This window comes from Enhydra lutris, unplaced genomic scaffold, assembly GCF_002288905.1.
Source record: "Enhydra lutris kenyoni isolate GAN:26980312 unplaced genomic scaffold, ASM228890v2 scaffoldscaffold51, whole genome shotgun sequence".
Classification (NCBI taxonomy): domain Eukaryota; kingdom Metazoa; phylum Chordata; class Mammalia; order Carnivora; family Mustelidae; genus Enhydra; species Enhydra lutris.
Genome location: NW_019154135.1, coordinates 5,549,402 through 5,570,788, shown reverse-complemented (window position 1 = coordinate 5,570,788; position 21,387 = coordinate 5,549,402). Strand labels below are relative to the sequence as shown.

Below are 21,387 nucleotides of genomic sequence, written 5' to 3'. Positions count from 1 at the left end.
GGTGTCTGCAAAGTGTGTATGGGCTGTTGGGCACCTCCGGATGTGTAGACCTGCAGCAGGCTCTGTCCCACCTACTCCTTTGCCCCCCGTTGGGACAGTCCTGTTAGGACACATCTAGCTGTCGGGGTTCAGTGGGATTTAATACACCTCTTGGTTTCATGACAAGCCCTGTTCTTAGCTCCCATGTTTGTTGTTGACCTGAACTTTACCTTTTGGGTTTAGTCTTCTCTTACGTGAAATTTAAATACTAACAGATGCTATTGGCTGGGTCCTTAACCTAGTCTGTGACAGAAGACTTATCTTCAGTTCATTTGTGCCTCCCCAAGTTCGCCTCTGCTCTGTGCTTCCACACGCATGAGCCCCAGGGGGTTGCATGATACTTCGTAGCTCTCGTATGCTCTTGTGCAGACGGGCGCTCCCTCCTCATCCATGCGGCTTATCACTCAAAACCCGGGAGAGTGACTCATTCAGAACCCCAAAGACCTTCAACTCCAAGTCCCTTTTTCTGCCTGTTCTCAGGGCGTTGGAGCTATTTCACTTCCAGAATCTCAAAGCTTGGTGTCACACACGCAAACTTAATACTGTCATTTAAAAAGAACTGCTAGGGTTGCATGAATAGCTACTTCATTTTGTCATAGTGAAGCTCTTTATTGAAGGATGTGTCCCCTTTTTCCTCCTGGTTAAATTCTAGTATTCAAGCCTTCGTTCTGTCTTCATCGTCTCTCCAGAGGTTTTCCAGTGTCCTGGTTTGGGGGAGGACCGAAGCCTAGATGCGTGTAACTCAGCATCACAGTGGTTTCGAAGTCAACTGTCGGTAGTGCATCCTGGTGTTCTCGGGACACTGTTTCCTGTTCTGTAGTTACTTGATGTGTTGACTGTGTTGGCGGTGCTCCCAGCAGTGCTCCTCGTTGGCTGAGGGCTGCCCTGTGGTGTTAAGCTAAGAGAGATCTGGACAAGCCAATGAGACACGTTCTGTTCTCCTGTGTCCAACTGTCCAAGCATCCTCATAATTATGGTCATTCCTCCTGCAATTAGAAGTCTTTTTTTCTTTCTGTCAATTTACATAAAGCTCACTCTGCAAATTCCTGCCAGAATGAAGACTTGAAACTCTGAGTCGAGATGATTTTTCCTTTGTACTGACCAAAAGCACTTGGTAACAGTGAAGAATCCTGTAAAACATACGCACGTGTGTTGAGATCTGTTTTAGAGTTAACCATGGAGTACCAGTGAGCTCAAGTCTGAATGTATGGAATGGAAATAAGGGATCTTCGCAATTCTGCATAGTTTTTCGGCTCCTGTATAAAAATGATAGCAAGCAGTGGAATTAGATAGCAGAGATCGCCTGCTATTTAAAAACAACAAATTCTGTGTATGGCTCCTTTACCTCCAGGAGCTAACGAAGCATCGTGATCTGAGGCACCAGGAAACCAAACTATTTTTCCCCGCCCTGACCTAAATTTCTGCTCTGATGGGTGTTCCGGGCCAAGTGGAAATACAGATCAAAACTATAGTGATATACCACCTCACACATGTCAAAATGGCTGAAATCAACAACCCAAGAAAAAAGGAATACTTGGGTGCCGTTGGCGGGGACGCAAACTGGTGCAGCCCCTGTGGGAGCCTGTATGGAGGTTCTCAGAAAGTTAGATCCGCCTTCTGGGGCACCAGTTACACTACTAGGTATTAACCCAAAGAATAGAAAAACACTAATTGAAAGGAATATCTTTACCATTATGTCTACAGCAGCATTATTTACAATATTCAGGGTACGGGAGCAGCCCAAGTGTCCATTGATTGATGAACGGATAAAGAAGGTGTGGTGTGTGCATATAGATATATAGATAATGGAATATCCCTCAGTCATGAAAGAGGAAATCTTGCCATTTGCAACAATGTGGATGGAGTGAAAGAGTGTAAGACGGAGCAAAATAAGTCCATCAGAGAACGACAGATACCATATGATTTCACTCATATATGGAATTTATTTTTTTTAAGATTTTATTTATTTGACAGAGAGAGAGAGATCCCAAGTAGGCAGAGAGGCAGGCAGAGGCAGGGGGCCGGGGAAGCAGGCTCTCGAATGAGCAGAGAGCCCAGTGCGGGGCTTGATCCCAGGACCCTGAGATCATGACCTGAGCCAAAGGCAGAGGCTTAACCCACTGAGCCACCCAGGCGCCCCTCATATATGGAATTTAAGAAACAAAACAAATAGGCAAAGAAAAAAAAAAGTAAGAGACAAAGCAAGAAAAAGACTCTTAACTATGGAGAACACATGGATGGTCACCAGAGGGGAAGGGGGATGGGGGAAGTGGGTGATGGGGGACAAAGGAGGACACCCGCCGTGATGAGCACAGGGTGGTGTAGGGAGGTGTGGAATCACTCTGTTGTACACCCGGAAGTAATATAACACTGTGTGTGAACGCTACTGGAATTGAAATTAAAACTTAGAAAAAAAAATGAAAATGGAGAAAAACATTGAACAAAGTATTAAAATATGTGAATGCGCACCGTGAAAGGTGTTCAGGTGTTTCCTGTGTGTCGATGTATCAAGTCATTCAACTCCTGACTCCCAAAGTCGTCCGAGTCCCAGGAGCAGTGGGCCCAGCGAAAGCCTTCTCTTGCCGCACGCTGTGCTGGTGGAGAGCCCGGGGCAGAACCTTGAAGATGTCCCCACAGCATTCAGAACCTTAGCAGGCTCTTAATAAATGTGCTTCTCCCCCCTTTCATTCTTCCTTCTCATGACCTGAAAGAGGACATGAAAATCAATTTCTCAGATATTCCCATGTTTTAATTCTTACCTCTTCCTTGCACATCTGCAGTGGTGCTTGGTTTTTTCCATATTTGTCTCTTGATCTTTCCTCTGACATCAACTGAGTCATGATTCCATGCCCAGAATGCTGTGAATTGGGGGGTTGATCTCCTGCCACATCTCATTCACCCACACAGACATTTCAGATGATATCACAGGTGCCTGTGTTGGGGGGAGGGCGGCTCCATCTGACTCCTTGTGTTTTGGGGGGCCATGGGATAGGTGGTTTTTTTTTTTTAAATGCTACATTGTTTTAAAAATTAAGAGGTACCATTTGAATGTCAGAGTTGGGAGTCCGTGGGACGGTACAAGCCACGAGTGAGGGCCATGTTCCTGTCTATGAAGAGGTGAAACAATTTCTTGAAATAGCTGAGCAGGACACTTGGTCCCAAAGTTATTGGAGGAATTCCCCTTTAGCTCGGAAAAGAGCCAGAGAGCTGCAGTCATACATGCAGTCAGTCCATAAGTCAGGACTTACTGCTGCCAAAGCCACCTTCTCGAGGGCTGTCTGGCTGTCACCAGCTGTGGCTTCCCTCTGAGAGAGCAGTCTCACCAGGCTGCGGGGTGGGAGGCATCCTCCCCGGTCTGATCCGTGAGAAAACGCAAGTGGGTTTCACAGTTGTTCCCAGTGCGTTCTGCCAACTTCTATGAACAGATGTGGAATTAAAAAAAAAAAAAAAAAAAGAAGGAAAGAAAGAAAGAAAGAAGAGAAAAACAAAAAAAGCCAAAGGACCTTCATTCCCAACTTCATATTGTAACTGGAACATTTTCAATAGAAGAGGACAGGTTCCTCAATTGTTTAAAGTCTCAGATAGAGGGGCGCCTGGGTGGCTCAGTGGGTTAAAGCCTCTGCCTTCGGCTCAGGTCATGATCCCAGGGTCCTGGGATCGAGCCCCACATCGGGCTCTCTGCTCAGTGGGGAGCCTGCTTCCACCTCTCTATCTCTGCCTGCCTCTCTGCCTACTTGTGATCTCTGTCTGTCAAATAAATAAATAAAATCTTAAAAAAAAAAAAAGTCTCAGATAGAGAACCGACCTCTTAAATGCACTGGTGTTTAACGGTATTAACAGGTGGTCTGCGTCCTGCGTCCTGTGGTTTCTTTTTCCTTTTCTTCTTCTTCTTTTTTTTTAAGATTTCATTTATTTGAGAGAGAGAGAGAGAGAGAGAGAGAGAACAAACAGTGGGAGGGGCAGAGGGAGAGAGAAGCAGGCTCCTGGCTGAGCAGCTGAGCAGGGAGCCTGATGCAGGTGGGGCTCAATCCCAGGACCCGGAGATCATGACCTGAGCCAAAGGCAGACACTTAACCCATTGAGCCACCCAGGCGCCCCCATTCTATGGTTTCCATGTTTTTAAATGTTTTAGGCATTGGGTCTAGGAGCACTCCATTCAATCCAGCAAACCTCTTGTTTTGTCAAAAGGAGGTCGGTTTTCATCATGGGCTTGGCGGCCACTCCAAGTGGCAAGCTCATCCCGCAGAGTGCCCCAGAATGGCTTGCCTCTTCCGTGGAGCCAGCCTCCGCTGGACACCTGACCATGCTCATGGAGAAGAGAAAGCACTAGAAGATCACACAGATCTCCACCAGGGCTGCACTGGGCCACCTGACCTAGTTTTTTTCTCATTTTAGTTATGTCAAGCCGGTAGCTCCCTCGGGCCGGTCCTGAGCTCAGGGTCCTGAGATCGCTCCCATCGCAGCTGCGTCGTGCACACAGCAATCCTCTGTGACGCGGCAGATGTTCCGTGTAAACAGTGGTGTTAATTGCATCTTGGAAACATCGTCCGCCTCAGATTCTCTGGGGTTGGGTGAAGCCTGAGGTGGGCGGGAGGGCCCTCCAGAGAGACATGTCTGCAGGAAATTCTCTCCATCCTATCGCTGTGTCCGAAATTGTCTTAGAGCCACCACAGCTGTTCACTGCAGAGTGACCCTGCTCCCGGGCGTGGTTACACAAGGCTGCGAACCCCCTCTTGGAGCATCAGACAGGGGACTCCATTGTCAGCCCGCGTGGGGCCTCGAGGTCCTGCGATCCCTGGGGCCCATGAAAAGGAACTGGCCACCCAAGCTCACTATAGACACTCGGCTGTCTGGGGGTGGTCGGGGGCGGCCATAAGCCTTACACAACCCCCCCCCCCCGGGCTGGTGGTCCCTTAAGTCCACTTGAATACTTCCAATGACAGGGAACTTAACCACCACAAGACACCATCTTTGGGCTTTTTGTTGTTGTTGGGTTTTTTGGGGGGAGGGAGGAGGGGGAGTTAGCAGCTCTAATGGTTTTAAGAAAAGTCATTCTGGGTCCCTGCCTCACCTTAATGCTGGCCCTCTGACACCACGTCCTGAGATTTTTTTCCCTTTGCGCCAGCTCCTCTGTTGGAGACAGCTGATTCTCCTCTTCCAGACGCTGAGCAGTCCCCTTCCTGAACAGCTGACAGCGTCACTTTGACAAAGTTGGTGTGCGCTGCCCAGAAAGGAGCCCGGTGCTTCCTGGGCAGCCCAGGGAGACAGGCGTCAACCGGGACCCTGGCCCTTAGCTCTCCCGCCCTCTCCAGGCTGCTGCTGCCCAGCCCCGTCTCATTGGGGTTTGGAGCCTGCATAGCGCACCTGTTATCTGGCCTTCTACAGAATGCAGACTGCTGGGGCGCCTGGGTGGCTCAGTGGGTCAAAGCCTCTGCCTTCAGCTCGGGTCATGATCTCAGGGTCCTGGGATCGAGCCCCGCATTGGGCTCTCTGCTCAGCAGGGAGCCTGCTTCCCCTCCTCTCTCTCTGCCTGCCTCTCTGTCTACTTGTGAGCTCTCTCTCTGTCAAATAAATAAATAAAATCTTTAAAAAAAAAAAGAAAGAAAGAAAGAATGCGGACTGCTGTCAACACTTCGTCACTCGAGCTTCTTGAGGTCGCCCCAGAGCCGATTTTGTCCCCTGGCCTGCACGCCACTGCTCGACGCTGCTTCAGCCCGTTCCCTCTGACTGCATTTACGGAATCATGATGAAAATGTTGAACAAGGCCCCATTTTCCATTATTAACTGCAGGACCCCTCATCTGTTTAGAGAAATCAACCCACTGTCCGCAGGTGTTGTTTATCCTGCAGGAATCCCGTGAGATCCTGTCAGCCACCACATCTCCCCGTTAGGCTGACTCGCCAACTACATTGTGTCTGGGTCGCCTGCTGGCCTCAGCGACTGCCTGATCTGCCCCCAGACTCGAGCAGGTTAACCACAGAAGATCTACGCTCCAGGACTTCCTTGATGTCCCGGGAACAAATCCCTTACCTTTACATGCACGTGCATCAGATTTTAATAACAGTGTTTTTCCCAAGATAGGTATTTCTCTTTGTTTTCCTTCCCTTTTTGAAAATGGGAGCATTTGCCTGCCAGCAGTTTTCCACAGCACAAGAGTCCCTGTGGTCGGACAGTGGTGGTTCAGCTAGTTTGACTCACATTCTTCCCATCGTGTTCCCTTTTCATTTGTATTTCTTCTTCTTCTTCTTCTTTTTTAAAGATTTTACTTATCTATTTGACAGAGAGAGAGATCACAAGTAGGCAGAGAGGCAGGCAGAGAGGGAGCGGGAAGCAGGCTCCCCGCTGAGCAGAGAGCCTGATGTGGGGCTCGATTCCAGGATCCTGGGATCATGACCTGAGCCGAAGGCAGAGGCTTAACCCACTGAGCCACCCAGATGGCCCTCGTTTGTATTTCTTAAATTAAGGTTTAAAAAAAACCATTCAAGAATTTTCTTCATGTTCCTTAGAACTTCACCCAAAGGAGTTGAAAATCTTTGTTCACACAAAACCCTGCACAAAGATGATTATAACAGCTTTATTCATAATTGCAAAACTTGCAGTTAAACTTGTAGGACACCAGCATACGCTTGAGTAGGTAAATGGGTAGATAAACGGACGCACCAGAACAATGAAGTACCATTCAGCACTCAGATGAGCTCTCAAGCCATGAAAGGGCATAGAGGAACCTTCAGTGCATGTTGGCAAGTGAAAGAAGCCATCTGAAAAGTCTGCATACTCTGTGATTCCAACTGTATGACATTCTGGAAAAGCCAAAACTATGGTGACAGTAAAAAGATGAGTAGTTACCAAGGGGGGTCAGGGGATGACTAGGAGGTGCACTAAGGATTTTAGGACGGTAAAACTACTCTGTATGATACTACAGTGGCAGGTGTATGTCCTTACACATTTTCCCAAAGCCGTAGAATGTACAACACCAAGAGAGGAACCTAAGTGAACTGTGGACTTAGGTGATAAGTACGTATCAGTGCAGGTTCAGCAGCCATAACAAATGTACTGCTCTGGAAGGGATGTTGATAATGGGAGAAGCTATGCATGTATAGGCCTGGGGGTATATGGGAACTCCCCTGTGCCTTTCCCTCAGTTTTATGGTGACCCTTAAGCTAATCTTTTTTAAGCCATAATAACAACAATAGCCCAGGGACTCCTGGGGCGCTCAGTCTGTTAAATGTCTGCCTTCGGCTCAGGTCATGATTCCAGGGTCCTGGGATCGAGCCCCACATTTTTGTGGGGGGGGTCCCTGCTCAGTGGAGGGCCTGCTTCTCTTACTTTCTGTGCTGCTCCCCCTTCTTCTGCTCCCTCAGTCTCTTTGTCAAATGAATAAGTAAAATCCTAAAAAAAAAAAAAAAAAAAAAAGTAATAGCCCTGATAAAAATTTCCATAAGGCCCATTAGGTAGCTGTTGGTCTACATACTTAGCTAGAAGAAACTGTAAAATTTTGTTCAAAGCGTGGAGGATGGAAAATCAGCCCCTGCCGATTTTGAAGTCCTTCTGTTTGGAAGGGAAATTTCAGGAAGTGTGATAAAAAGCCACATGCTTTGACTCTGGATTTTAAAAACCTCTCTGTGGTTTTCTCTTTCCTTTGAAGAAACTGGGAAGTTTGGGAAGATGGAGAAAAATGGAAGGAAAAGAATTCCCAAGTGGGCCACGAAGTATCTTTTTTGCGCTGAAGTTCTCGTGTTCCGTTTCAGTATTTGGTTCATGGAGATGGTGAATCGCTTCAAACATCATATGCTTCTTTGAGGCTTGCTCTGTTCTTAGGTGTTGAGTGCATTCCTAGACAAGTGAGACAGACAGACGACTTCTCACTAAGGAATTCTCTTAGCATCCAGTGTCTTCAAAGACTGAATTGCTAAATAAGAATCCCAAAGAAATAGTTAAGACTTTGATTCCTTGTGAACAGTTCTGAAGGAGAGGCAGAGAGTTTTATTAAGTTGATAATTATTGCCAGGTCTGGACAAGTCCTTCAAAAGTGTCCTCTCTGAGCATTATCTGAAGCATGTGCTTCCTAGGTGGAAAAGGATATTTTATCTTGGCGTGACTTTTCAAAAGAAGGTACTGAGTAAAATGATGGTTTGGTCAACCAGATGGTCTCATTGCAAAAGTGCGTAATTGTGGTGTGTCTTAAAATATCTCTGCTTTTATTCCCCTCGCACTGTCTAACGCGTTGTAAAGGTAAAGATGTCCTTATGGAATTAATCAAATGTTCGTGAATGTGTAGTGTCCCATTAGGAGAATGAGTGGAATGCTGACATATTTCTCTGACGTTCGGCCAAAGAAGAATATTTGTGTAGAGCTCATGGGGGAGAAATGAGGTGCTAGCTGGCGGTGGTGTCCACACCTGAGCAGGGAATAGTATCAGGGGAATTCAGACTTCGGACTGTGTTCTTCCAAACACAAGTCTATAGAGTACACTGTGTAGAAAACCCCTGAATGTTCTGGAAACTGCCTCTTCCTTTTTATATCTTTGCATATAATGGAACCTAAACACCAAACATGATTTGGGAATATTCACACAGGTTTTGTCATCTCCGTTTGCAAGAAGAAAAAATGCAGTATGGGAAGTTCGCGTCTTTTAATTCATGAGAATTGATTTTTCTTGAATGATACGGTTTCTAAAAATTCATTACTTGCATTACATTCTTATTTTTCCATGCCAGACTATAGAAGTGCCTGTGCTCATATTAAAAAAAAAAAAATAGCAGTGTGGATCTCTGCCTAAATCAGACCCCAGCTGATAGGCTCTATCACGCATGCATCTGTCTGGAAGCACCTGTGGGCTTGCTGAGTCTAAAAGAACATCTGTTGCTAATAATAATAGGAAGTATGTATCGAATGCTTACTATGTGATGGGCCCTGCCCAATGGGCTTCAGATTCTCATGAACAACCGCGTGTGGCACAACCGCGTGTGGCAGGGAGCATTTGAAGCGATTCAGTGTGAGGAAACTGAGGCATGAAACTAAGTACATTTCCCAAGGTCACACGGCCCCCAACTGGCCAAGCTGGCCTGAAGCCTGAGTCCATTCACCCCTGGGCCCCCGTGGATGAGTGACATCTGGTTGATGGCACTGGATGCTGAGACGGGCTGGGTTTAGATCCTAGTTCTCTCCAGGCTGTGTGACCTTCGAGAAGTCATTCCCAAGCCTCATTCCCGAGTTCTCGGTAGAACGAGGCTGAGTGTGCGAGCTCACACAGCCCCCTGTGCCTGGCCTGGCTGTCTGGGTGATTAGCCCCCTCTCCCACTTCGTCAGCTCCCCACACCCCATAGTGACGAAGGGCTGGGTTGGGTAATGGGGGAGGCACTGACTCCTTTCATTCAAAACCCATGTTAATGACCCTGGTTTTTTGTTTTTGTTTTTTTTTTTTCCTGTTGCTCTCCAATGAAGTAGGAAGTGGGCAGCCTGTCAGGGAAAGTGATTTAGAATCACTTATTGTTTCAACTTTGGCTTCATTTAATCTGATGCAAATCAGCTGCTCTCAGAAAGTTACTCAAATGAAGAAAAGGTGTGTTGGGGGGCTGGTTTTTGGTTAGTAATCCCCAGATTACTAGATTACTGGCCAAAAATCTCTAGTAATCTCTAGATTACTAACCAAAAATCAGAGAAATATTATTGAGACAAATATTATTAAAAATTAGTAAGAACCTTTTTTGGTGAATGTGGTCAACTTATAGTACAAGTTTTTTTTTTTTACATTTTTTTATTATATATATTTATTATATATAAAATATATTATTATATTTTTACATTACGCATTATTTGTACCGTGAACGTTTGCTTTTGAGTTTAGGATTTGGAGTATAATCAGTGTCTTAAATTATTATGTGAGCTTGTGGTTGCTAAACATTCATCTTAATTGCTTACTTTTAGAGCTATCTCCCCTGATGTCAAATACTTAAAGCAGGAATAATACATTCAATTATAATGTGGCTCCTTCAGAACAAGTCCATGTACTTTTTTGGTGTGGTTTATGGCTGAGAAGAATAGTCTGTACACGTGGGAAACTGCAGAAAGTCTGTACCTTAATTGCTTCAAGTACTTAAGATGAAACCAGTTCATTCGCTGTTACTTTTTTATCTCATTCCAAGTGGTTTTGCAAGTCTTCCTAAGTTTTGAAAAAAGTTTTCTATGGCTAGAAGAGATGGATTTACTCTATAACCTTACAAAACAGAGTGTTAGCGTTATCTTCTGTGATCAAAGAGAAGTTGAATCTGGGGGAAGGGAAAATGGGGAGATGTAGGTCCAGTTTTAAGATGAGTGAGTTCTAGGAGTGCCTGGGTGGCTCAGTGGGTTAAAGCCTCTGCCTTTGGCTCAGGTTATGATCCCGGGGTCCTGGGATTGGGCTCTCTGCTCAACGGGAAGCCTGCTTCCCCCTCTCTCTCTGCCTGCCTCTCTGCCTACTTATAATCTCTCTCTCTCTCTCTCTCTCAAGTACATAAATAAATTCCTAAAAAAAAAAAAAAAAAAAAAGATGAGGGGCGCCTGGGTGGCTCAGTGGCTTAAAGCCTCTGCCTTCGGCTCGGGTCATGATCCCAGGGTCCTGGGATCGAGCCCCACATCGGGCTCTCTGCTCAGCAGGGAGCCTGCTTCCTCCTCTCTCTCTCTCTCTGCCTGCCTCTCTGCCTACTTGTGATCTCTGTCTGTCAAATAAATAACTAAATAAAATCTTTAAAAAAAATTAAAAAAAAAGATGAATGAGTTCTAAAGATCTAATGTATAGCACAGTGACTCATTAATTGTACGGTAATATATCCGTTTTGGTAGAAAGTTCTATTTGATAGATGGGACATCATTTAAAATAAATGTTCAGTTTACTGAACAGGTTTTTTTAAACCAAGGTATTTTTACTCTTTCCTTTGAAAGAAGTAGAGTGATGAGAATAAGTGATAAAGTTGTAAGCTCGAATGAGAAGGGTTGACCCATGGCTTTCTGCATTCTTCCTTGAAAACAGCAAAGTTCAAGAACTGGGTCAAGGAGGTGTGTCATGTATCAGGTAGTACAGAGAATGCCCAGGAGATGCAGAGACCGGGGTCTGGGGCCAACTCTGAGACCTGCAGGCTGGACCACTTCAGTAGAAAGCCATGGCTGTGGTCATTCTAAAAAGCAAATAGAAACCTTGTGTCAGGAAGAGGAGCTCAAAGCCTGGGTAATTCTGGTAGCACAAAGCTCGATATTAAAGATAAACATAAACGCTCAGTGATCCCTTCCTGAACACCATGGGGAATTACGTGAGCCCCAGTGTTTTATTCTTTGCCCAGGCCCCTCTTGGCTTCAGAAGTGAGAGCTGGGAGCTTCTCACCCCGATTCAGAATTCATTCCGCATCAGAATCGGCTCATAGTGTCATTCCACCCAGGAAGTCCCCCCAGTGGGCCATATTTCCTTTCATCCTTGTAGCAGCTGATCTGTTTTTCGTAGTGAGTTTGCCCTGCTGCTAACATGAAATGGATGTCATTTCTTCGGGTACCGCATCGTGCAGTGGCTGTTCGCCAGCCACCCCCCACCCCCGTCACTTCCCTTCACACATCACCCGATGCGTCTGGAATGCGGTGTGTGCCTCTCTGTCCACAGGTCTGAGACAAACTGTACCTTTGATGTGGAGACTTAAAGTAAAACTAACTATTCCAAATGGAAGTCTAGATCTCATTCATGCAAAAGAACCTTTTAGACTTTAATTCTAGGACATTCTTTGCCCGAACTCTGGAATTTTGTTGCATCCTATCAATGTGTGTCCTTGATGCAGTATTTTATCATTTAATCCCCTAAACCTGCATTTTAGAACGTATATTTTGTAGTCAGTTTTTTTGTTTTAAAATGGTATTTGGAGATCTTAAAAAACTAGGAGTCAGGACATTACCCTGTGAATTACCCTACGAATTGTTTTCAGTTCTCATAAGGCAAGTATTCCTAAATCAGATTTCGTGATAAACACGTTAAATAGGTATCTGTAAGTAGAAGCAGATGTATATGCTTCCAACTTTGTGCCTTTCCCAGAAAGTCACGATACAGGAAAAGTCAGCTGTCTTGTCAGAAAGAAAAACTATGTCAAGAAGCATAACTAGGAAGCATCTGGTTTATTAAAACTCAGACATTCTTTTTTTTCTTTTTAAAAAAGATTTTATTTATTTGACAGAGACACAGTGAGAGAGGGAGCACAAGAAGGGGGAGTGGGAGAGGGAGAGGGAGAAGCAGGCTTCCCGCCCAGCGGGGAGCCTGACGCGGGGGGCGATCCCAGGACCCTGGAACCATGGCCAGAGCCAAAGGCGGATGCCCAATGACTGAGCCACCCAGCCACCCGACTCAGACATTCTTGCTGCTTACACAGAATAGTTAAGGTAGCAAATGTTTTCCTCCCTGCCCATGCCTCCTCTTCCTCCCCATTGTTTTTCTTTCTGATACTAGGAGCTTATTTTTTTCCCATTTCCACTGACAAGCCCCATGACAAGCAGATAATCACTAGAAGAATTTTATTCCCTCAGTGAAGAAAACCCCATAACATCTATGGGGTTAAGTGATATTTAAAAAAAAAAAAAAAATCTGTTATTTCAGGTGTTTAATGGTTGCATGTGAAATATTGGCGATGTAGCCCTAACAGAGGGAATCCGTGAGGAGGAGGTGCTGGCGGGAATGGGGGAGGGGTACAGGGCCACTGTTTGCCATCTCCTGTCCCAGCAAGGTCCTACAGACAGAGCGCGTTGTAAAGCACAGGGATGAATCGTCTTTATTCACCCTACATTCGACTTCCAGATTCCTGAGGCTGCGGATTTGGAGACAGAGCAGTGTTTGCCTATGAAATTGGAAGACAATTTTTGCACAAGGGCCCACATAGACCTAGATTTTGCCCATTCGGTCTGTCTGTCCCTGCCCCCATTATCGGAAGCAATCTACTACCAAGACAGGCCCACTAATAAGATAAATGATTTGCAAACTATGAAAAATATTTAAAATCCATATAAGTGGTCGTGCTATGTTACATTATACATAAAAATGGCCATAAACAAGGAATGAATCATAAACAACTCCACTGCTGTGAAAAGGAAATCATCTTTTCACCAGATCCCACTGGATCTCCTAGAAGGATCTGTATAGCTCCCCTTCAATGATTATCCTTGAAAGATGAAATTGAAACAAAAGTTCTATTCTTTTTAAATTGGCAGAACTTCTGAAAGGTGATTCTTTGCTGTGCTGTGATTCATCCCAAATGTAAAATTCTCTGACCCTGAGCTAGTTCTGTTTTTCTAGTAGGAGCCTAGGAAAGCCAGGAGTGATGGGAAGTGGCCGTGTGTAGGCTCTTCGGTGAAGTGTGGGCCAGGAGACCTGAGGGACAGACCAGCAGCTGTGGCTGGCTGCAGGCTTCATGGGAGGCCACGTGTGGCATCTCCCATCCCCACCCTGGACACTAGTGCAGATGGAAACATGCATTCCAAAACAGTCCCGGAGTTCCTCTTCGGAATTAATGGGAGGTTGGCTGGTGTTCCGTAGCCAGACCCACTTCTGGAGTGACATTTTGCTTCTCTGATATTCAAGGCAACATTATACTTACATATATTGGTAAAAACCTTTAAAATTATAGAAATATATGGCACAAAGTAAAATATCCTCATAAGCCCATCCCTATGCTCCTGAGAAATAACAAGTTTATAGCTTTCCCCCCAATTTTGCCTTCATACGCACAATATGTGTGCATATGGATATATATGTATGTGTATGCGTAGATACAGATAATGAGTTTTCAATAAAAACAGAATCCTATTTGTGTTCTCAACCATAAATTGGAGCTTATAGCTCATGTTCATAATCATGGTCTAAAAGTTCCTTTCTCCTTTTAACTTCATACTACAACTTGAGTAGATTTCCAGGGCCCATCTCATTTTTTTTAAACAGTGGCCCTGTACTGCAGTGTATGCGGATCCCCAGTTTGTTCAGTCCTCTCTTGCTGGATATTTGGGTTATTCCATAAACGGTTACAATGAGCATTCTCGTTTAGACGTTCTTACATACTAGAGCAAGTCTCCATCAGACCACTCCTAGAACTGAAGTCTCCAAATACATGTGACAGTTGTAAGTTCTACATTCTAAGAAAGTAAGAAACTAGAGTAAGACTGAGGAACAACAGTAGCCTCATGAGTCGTTGAAAAGGCTTTGGGGAGTTAGTCATGACAGCTGAGACTGGAAAGGAAGTTGCAGTATGAGAGCCATCCTCAAATTTTCAAAGAACCGTCATTCAGAAGCAGAATAAGATTGAAAACTTGACCCATAAGCCATATGGGGGTTTGGGTGCCAACCATCCAAGTAGTCGAAAATCCGAGCATAACTCTTTTTTTTTTTAAGATTTTTTTTTAATTAATTTATTTGACAGACAGATCACAAGTAGGCAGAGAGGCAGGCAGAGAGGAGGAAGCATGCTCCCTGCCGAGCAGAGAGCCCGATGCGGGGCTCGATCCCAGGACCCTGGGATCACAACCTGAGCCGAAGGCAGAAGCTTTAACCCACTGAGCCACCCAGGCGCCCCCCAAGTATAACTTTTGACTCCCCCAAACTTCACTACTACTAGCCTACTGTTGACCTTACCGACAAGGTGAACAGTTAACATGCATTTTGTATGTTACATGCATCATTTTTTTAAAGATCAATTTATTTATTAGAAAGAGAGAGCACACACATGCACGCAGCAGAGGAAGAGAATCTTAAGCAGACTCCCAACAGAGCATGGAGCCTGATGTGGGGCTCGATCCCACGATCCATGAGATCGCGACCTGAGCCAAAACCAAGAGTCCGAGGCTTAACCGACTGAGCCAGCCAGGCACCCCTGTTACATGTATTCTATGCTGTATTCTTACAACAGAGTAAGCCAGAGAAAAAAGAAATGTCATTAAGAAAATCATAAGGAAGAGAAAATACATTCGTAGTAATGTTGTGTAATGATTGAAAAGAATCTGCCTGTAAGTGGCCCAGTGTAGTTCAAGCCGGTGTTAATCAAGGGTCATCTTTCATCTGTTAGGACCCCAGGGGGAAGACATGGTACCAAAGTTTGACTTTACGCAACTTCCTCAGGCTTGGAATTACTTGACCTCACCAAATCCCGAGCACCACTGTGCAGGAGGCCCTGAGAGCCGGGGTCTGCTTTCATGGACCTTAACCCTTCACTGGGAAAAATGGAAAATGAAGAAGTAAATTTATAAAACAAAACAAAACAACAAAACAAAGATGTCCCATTGTGGTCAGTGCTCACTGAAAAAAAAAAAAAAAATGGGATAAGGTGATAGGAGAGGGGAGGAGGGACAGCAGCCTTTAATAGGATAAACAGCAGACCCCCAAATGGGGAACAGGCTGCCTTGCTGGAAGTCAGAAAGGGAATCTGTTAATGTTCACGGAGGATTCAATCATGAGGTCTGCAAAGTGACTTAAAGTCTCTTTCCACTGAAGATATATCGATGTTATCCAAACAAAAGGTATTGACAAGGGCTTGTCTTCTTCCCAAGGATCACGTTTTACTGTAGTTAAGCTGGGTGCTTACATTCTTATGGGGAAGACTGCGGGGGGGGAGGGTGGTATCTACAGGAATAAAAGCTCTTCAGACATTGGGCTCTGTTCCCAGGGAACCGTAACTTTGGGCTGATGTTGCCCCAGAGGTGCGGTCTCCTGGCTGTCTTCATACCAACCAGGGCCCATCCGAGGCACAAAGCCCAGCGCTTGCTGCGCGCAGATGGGAGCCATCCTTCTGCCAGAGACCAGCCAATGAAAGCAAGATAAGACAGGTCCTGAAGCAGTGATTCAAAGCCTTCCTCTCTTTCCCATGTGAGTCATTGTTAGTCAGAATATTACCTTTGCAGAGAAGCTTAATTCCTTTCAGACTTTAGAGCGATACTTCCTCTTGGCCGAGGTGCCAACTTTTGTCTCCAAGGACATAATTCTGTTAATTCTCTGACCCTAGGACTGTGGACATTTGCTTATTTGCATAACAAAGAGGTCTGTGTGGCATTTCAACAAATAAAAACAGACATACAATGCCATTCTTTTTTCTTTTTTTTTTTTTTTTAATAAGTACTAAAATAGTTCTCCTGTGAACTTCAGAAGAAAGTGGAAACCCCCCCGGGGCCAATTCTGGGGTTGGCTGTGCATGACCTCCGAGAAGTTTCCCCTCCGCCCTGGACAGGTTATCTAGATAAATGAATGTGAAGTACATTAGGGGGCTCAAAAGGATAGAAAAATGTAGGATACAAAAATATGAACCTATGTTGTTAAGGGGTGTCTTACCATCATTATAAGATTCTGTTGGGGAAGGAGGTGGCCGGGGGCGGGGGGCCGGGGAGATTGACATGAATGTCATGAGAAATGCCAAAGAGAGAGGATGGAGAAGTTTTCTGACTTTCATAGGAATGCAGCCAAGGTGAGAGATCGGGGTCTAGAGATAGATGGCTCTGTGCGCTGATCACCACTCCTCCCAGTAGATGACAAAACCAAAGGGTCCCTGCAGCCAAGCCTGCCCAGCCTTCCAGGGACAGTCCCTCGGTGCGGTACAGCCCCCATCCCCTTGCCCTACAACCGCAGGAAAGGCAGGCAGAGATTGGGCACAGCCCAAGATTTTCACTGGCAGCCTCAATGATTTACAGGCCTTTCTGTTACATCTCAACTGTCTTGAGATTTTGAAATTATTTATAGCTCGATGAACACGCATCTGTAACTAAGAAATTCATCAGAGACTCTATCCTCGTGAACAGAATCAAGGACCCAGGCCGCTCTCTATCTTGTAATTCCTGGGTTTCCATGCTGTTTCCTGTTCCTTTCCGGAAGTTGAATTTCAAATATTGCTTTTCAGACTTTATTTGGGACCGATTTTAGCTCCGCTTTCCCTTTCTCCTGCCTCTGCTGGCCATCAGCCACCAGAGTGCACAACAGCCAGCTGGCCCCTTGGTGGCTCTTGGGCCCAGGTGTGAAGGAGCCGGAGAAGCATTTCATAGCCAAGAAGGGAGTGATTTCATTTTCCATTGACACTATGCAGAAATGAAGGGGATTCAAGTGCCTTCAGAAAAGCTTCCTTCCAGTGAGTGGAGTTTTGGGGGGTTTCCAGACTTACGCTGCTTTCATTCTTGGAAGCATCATTGTTGCTTCTCCCCCTTCCATTTATATCCCAGGAACTGATTCAGAAACCATAGAAATCGGATTTGGACTCGCTGAATGCTCGCAGACAGCTGACTGCACTCTTCCCCCAGAAATCCAGCCAGCTGGGCAAGGGTATCGAGTGTGGCGGGCCTCCTGGACCGTCCTGCTCGGGCCTCTAACTCCACCGACCCACATCTTACAGCAAAGTGCGCTCGAACTCAAGTGTTTTGCTTCATTCTTTAGACATTTTGTGGTTTGGGGCTCAATCAACCAGGGTATGATTTGCAATCCACAATAACCGGTTTTGGAGCAGCTGCCCAACAAGGCAGGTTTCATCTTGCTTTTGCTTTTGCTGCATTTTTTTTTTTTTTAACCCTCACCCCTTTTTTTTTTTTTTTTTTTTTTTTTTTAATTAGACTTGGATTTCAGTTTCCTGAGCCTTTCAGTTACCACTGAATCAGACAGGCTTCCTGAATAAAGCCCAGCAATGAATGTATTTGAAGGTTCAAATTTGTCCCACAGGTGGTCTAAAAAAAAAATCACTAAAAATATGGTTACTCTCCGGATTGGATAAAATCCTTTAGAAATGAATGCCTTGACTTGTGAGAGTGAGCTGGGCTTTACCTCAGGAGTGAACGAGTTCAGTTAAATCAGTTGAATTAAGATAAGATCAAACTAGACGAGTGTGAACCTGAGAAGCGTTTTGGAGTCCTTTATATTAAAAAGCTCTTCCATAAAAGACCAGGTCTTTTCTGTTAGCAGCCCACCAGGCAAATACCATCTAAATAGCACATTTAGGAGGGCCTGGGATGGTGCCAATAAAAGGAAACAGTGTTAAAACAGGAAGGAGGTGAAATGGGTGCCCCTGCTCGTGTGTTACTGGGTGCCAGGCTTTGTGCGAGATGCTTTGTCTACTTTATCTCCCCTGTCCTGAGAGTCAGACCAGGGCTGATGTTTGGGTGGGGACACGGGAGCTGGGAGAGGTTGAGGGACTGAGGGATAAGCTTACGATCTCCTGCTAATAATGCCTGACAGCTAGATCGGGAACGAGAACGAGGTGACTGGTGCCAACGCCCCTGGGCTGTCCCGCTGATCAGTGCCCAAGATTCAGAGGCAGTAAGGGCAGCAGAGACCATTCTGCCTGATGTCCAGAAGCTTCCTTTTATGCCCTCCTTCTCAGGCTGTAAGACAACCAACACAGGAGGAATGAGAATGTAGTCTGTGGTCTACAGCTGACTCCCCAGTCTTCTAAGAGAAAACCTTCCCAGAGGGATAACTTTCATTCCTCTGCATCTAATGATGCTCGAGTCGATGTCCACATGATTTTAAGGGTCGTTTAGTCATGATGCTTGGACCGCTGCATCTCAGGGTTCTTCCTGCGTCCTGGCATTTCCATGTTCCGAGTGCAGCAAAGACGTCAGTGTCCCGCATGGCAGGGAACCGAAGCTCGGACCAGCCGTGGGAGCACAACAGCCAGGCGACTGAGGCAGCTGGTAGGAGGAGTCTATCCTCAAACCCGTAATTTGGGGTCAAAACAAACAGATGATTAGCTGGGGGTTGTCACTTTCAATCAAGGGCTTTAGCATCGTCTAGACATGGTCTCAGAACCTGGGGGCTCCCTGGCAGACGCCGTGGCAGACGGGGGAGCAGGAAGGAAGGGCTTCAGCAGGTCCAAATCAGAAAGCCAGGCTGCCCCGTCTGTGCATCAGTAGCCTCACCTGAAAAGGGAGAGGGTTTTCCTACATGCTTCTCAGGCTTGCTGTGAGAATCGAGAAAGAAGAAACAAGGCATGTGAAGACTATTGAGAAATATGGTGTCTTGATGATCCTTGGAGAAGTGCTGAGATTGCTGTCCAAGGGGCTTTTGAAACTGGCCAAGGTCACACGGGCACTCAGGAGAAGATGCAGCATTGGCGTTGTCTCTTGACCTTCACTTTTCACTCCTTACCTGGGGCCATGCTTCTCATGATACCCCGGAACCTTCCATTCACACCATAGCCACAGCGGAAGTCTCTGGATTCCAGCCTTGGTCTCTTACGATGGCACAGAGAACTTGAGATAGTCCTCAAAGGGTGGTAAAATTCTCCTGGACAGACTCAGGACGTCCATGTAATTTTCTGTCCAAACCAGAACACTTTTGAGAGTGAAAAGAGAGAAACTGACCAGACTCTGGAAGCATGAAGAAGACTGGACAGATGGAACTGGGCTTCCCGGGTACTGCAGACTGTTCCAGAAGTCAAGTTGGAAGGGCGCCTGGGTGGCTCAGCTGGTTAGCATCTGTATAAACGGGTCCTGGGATTGAGCTCTGAGGCAGGATCCTTGCTCAGCAGGTGGGGTCCACTTCTCCCTTTGCCTGCCACTCCCACCACTTGTGCACGTGCTCTCTCTCTCTCTCTTTCTCCCATTCTCTCTCTCTCAAAAAAAAACAAAATCTTAAAAAAAGTCAAATTGGTAAAAGGTTCCATTACTCAACCTCCAGTTAAATAGGAAGTTCACGGAATTCGAACAACTCATACATACACATTGTGACTAAGACTGAGACAATGCTGATAACCCTGTTAACTCCATCTCATGGATGAGTGAGTAAGATAATGTACGTGCTGGGTGTATAGTAGGCATTCGGGAAACACGTTAATCCCATAAAAAATTTCCTAGTCAAATCACTAGCACTCAGGCAATTTCCTTATTTTCTGAGTGAAATATGCACTCAAACCTCTGATAGCTCTCACTTTCCCCATGTGTTTTACAGGATGGTGATTTTAGTTTCATGTTACCCCTGAAATAGTGGGGAAAGTCTGTGCTGTATATAAACATAATGTTTTCGTCCTGTAGATAAGTAAATCACCTTTCCCCACATTCCCAATATGTTTTCAATGGACCTTGTCCAATAAAGACATCAGTACAGGGAAATTCACTGAAAGCTTCAATGACATTCACTATTGACCCAAAAACATAGCTCAGAAATCCAACTCTTGTTCAACATTCTTGCCGTGGAAGTTCATAGAGCTCCCGTTCTAGAGAAATATCCCTGAGTACATACTTTTGATGAAGATCCCAAGGTGATTTGCTAAGAAGCAGGGCTGTTTGGGCTCTGTAATTTTTGGATGTAATTTTGAGTCCTGTCCAAATATCCACAGACCTCCAAAAAGCAAGATCCCATGCTTTACTGCAGTGGCCCTGGGATGACCTAGGGAACTGTGCACAAATCCCAGAACCCACCTTGACTTTCTAATTTCCTTGGTCCAGGCACTGCTTTGAAAGCTCTCAGAGACTCTACCATGGACCCAGGGCAGGAAACTGTGCTCCAAAAAGATGCTACTAACGCCTTCTTCCCTTTTTCTCCACACTTAATACCGTCTCTTTGATTTAAAAAGTTAAGAGCTGGCCATTCAGGATTATTAGAAAAATACAGAAAAGCATGAAGTAGTAAATAATAGTTGCACATTTATTGTTACCCAGAGACACCATGACTAACATGATAGTGTGTAGTATGATTTTTACTCATCCACAAGTATATTCTGAGATTTTTCTATGCCATTTAATATTTTTAAGAGATACCTGATGGTTAGAGTACTCAACTTTATGTGCAATAATTTAATAGTTCCTTTATATCAGACATTTAGCAATTTTTTAAAAAGGCTATTTTGAGAAATCTGAATTTTTACATTTTTTTAACAAGAAACTATTGGCTTTGATGGAATGGGAGAATTCACTCTGTTCTATAGTATCCACATCCAGTAGACTGGAAGTATTAAAATACATGTTTGTGGTTTTTTCCTGGCATTACCAAAAAATGAAATATATTGTTACAATCTATGTAAATGTCAGCTTTTGAGAGGAGGAGGTTGCACAGAAATAATGAAACATCCCAACCCTTCATTTATAATTCTTTAGGTTCACATGAAAAGTTAAGATGATTTTTTTTAAATGCCTGAAGTTAAAATATCACCAAGACTCTACTTAGACAAAAGTACAATAAAAGTGTGTCAGACACTTTACAGGTATGATCTCTTTTAACCCCATGGCAGGTTTGTAAAAAAGGATTTTAAATGCCAGGATTGCTGCTGAAGCATCATGCCTGTTGCCAGCATAAAGCAAATATCCAGTCAGTGGTTGCTATTTAATGAATTGTTTGACAAATACTCATTGTCCTCTGTCACACTGAAGAATTTATAACCTTCGGGGCGCCTG

General features: G+C 45.1%; 1 protein-coding gene across 2 annotated transcripts in view; it reads left to right on the top strand.

Moving 5' to 3' along the window:
- Window positions 1–21,387, top strand: part of LOC111157042 (epidermal growth factor receptor) — a 198,009-nt gene that overhangs the window by 86,552 nt on the left and 90,070 nt on the right. The gene's annotated exons all lie outside the window — the stretch shown is intronic.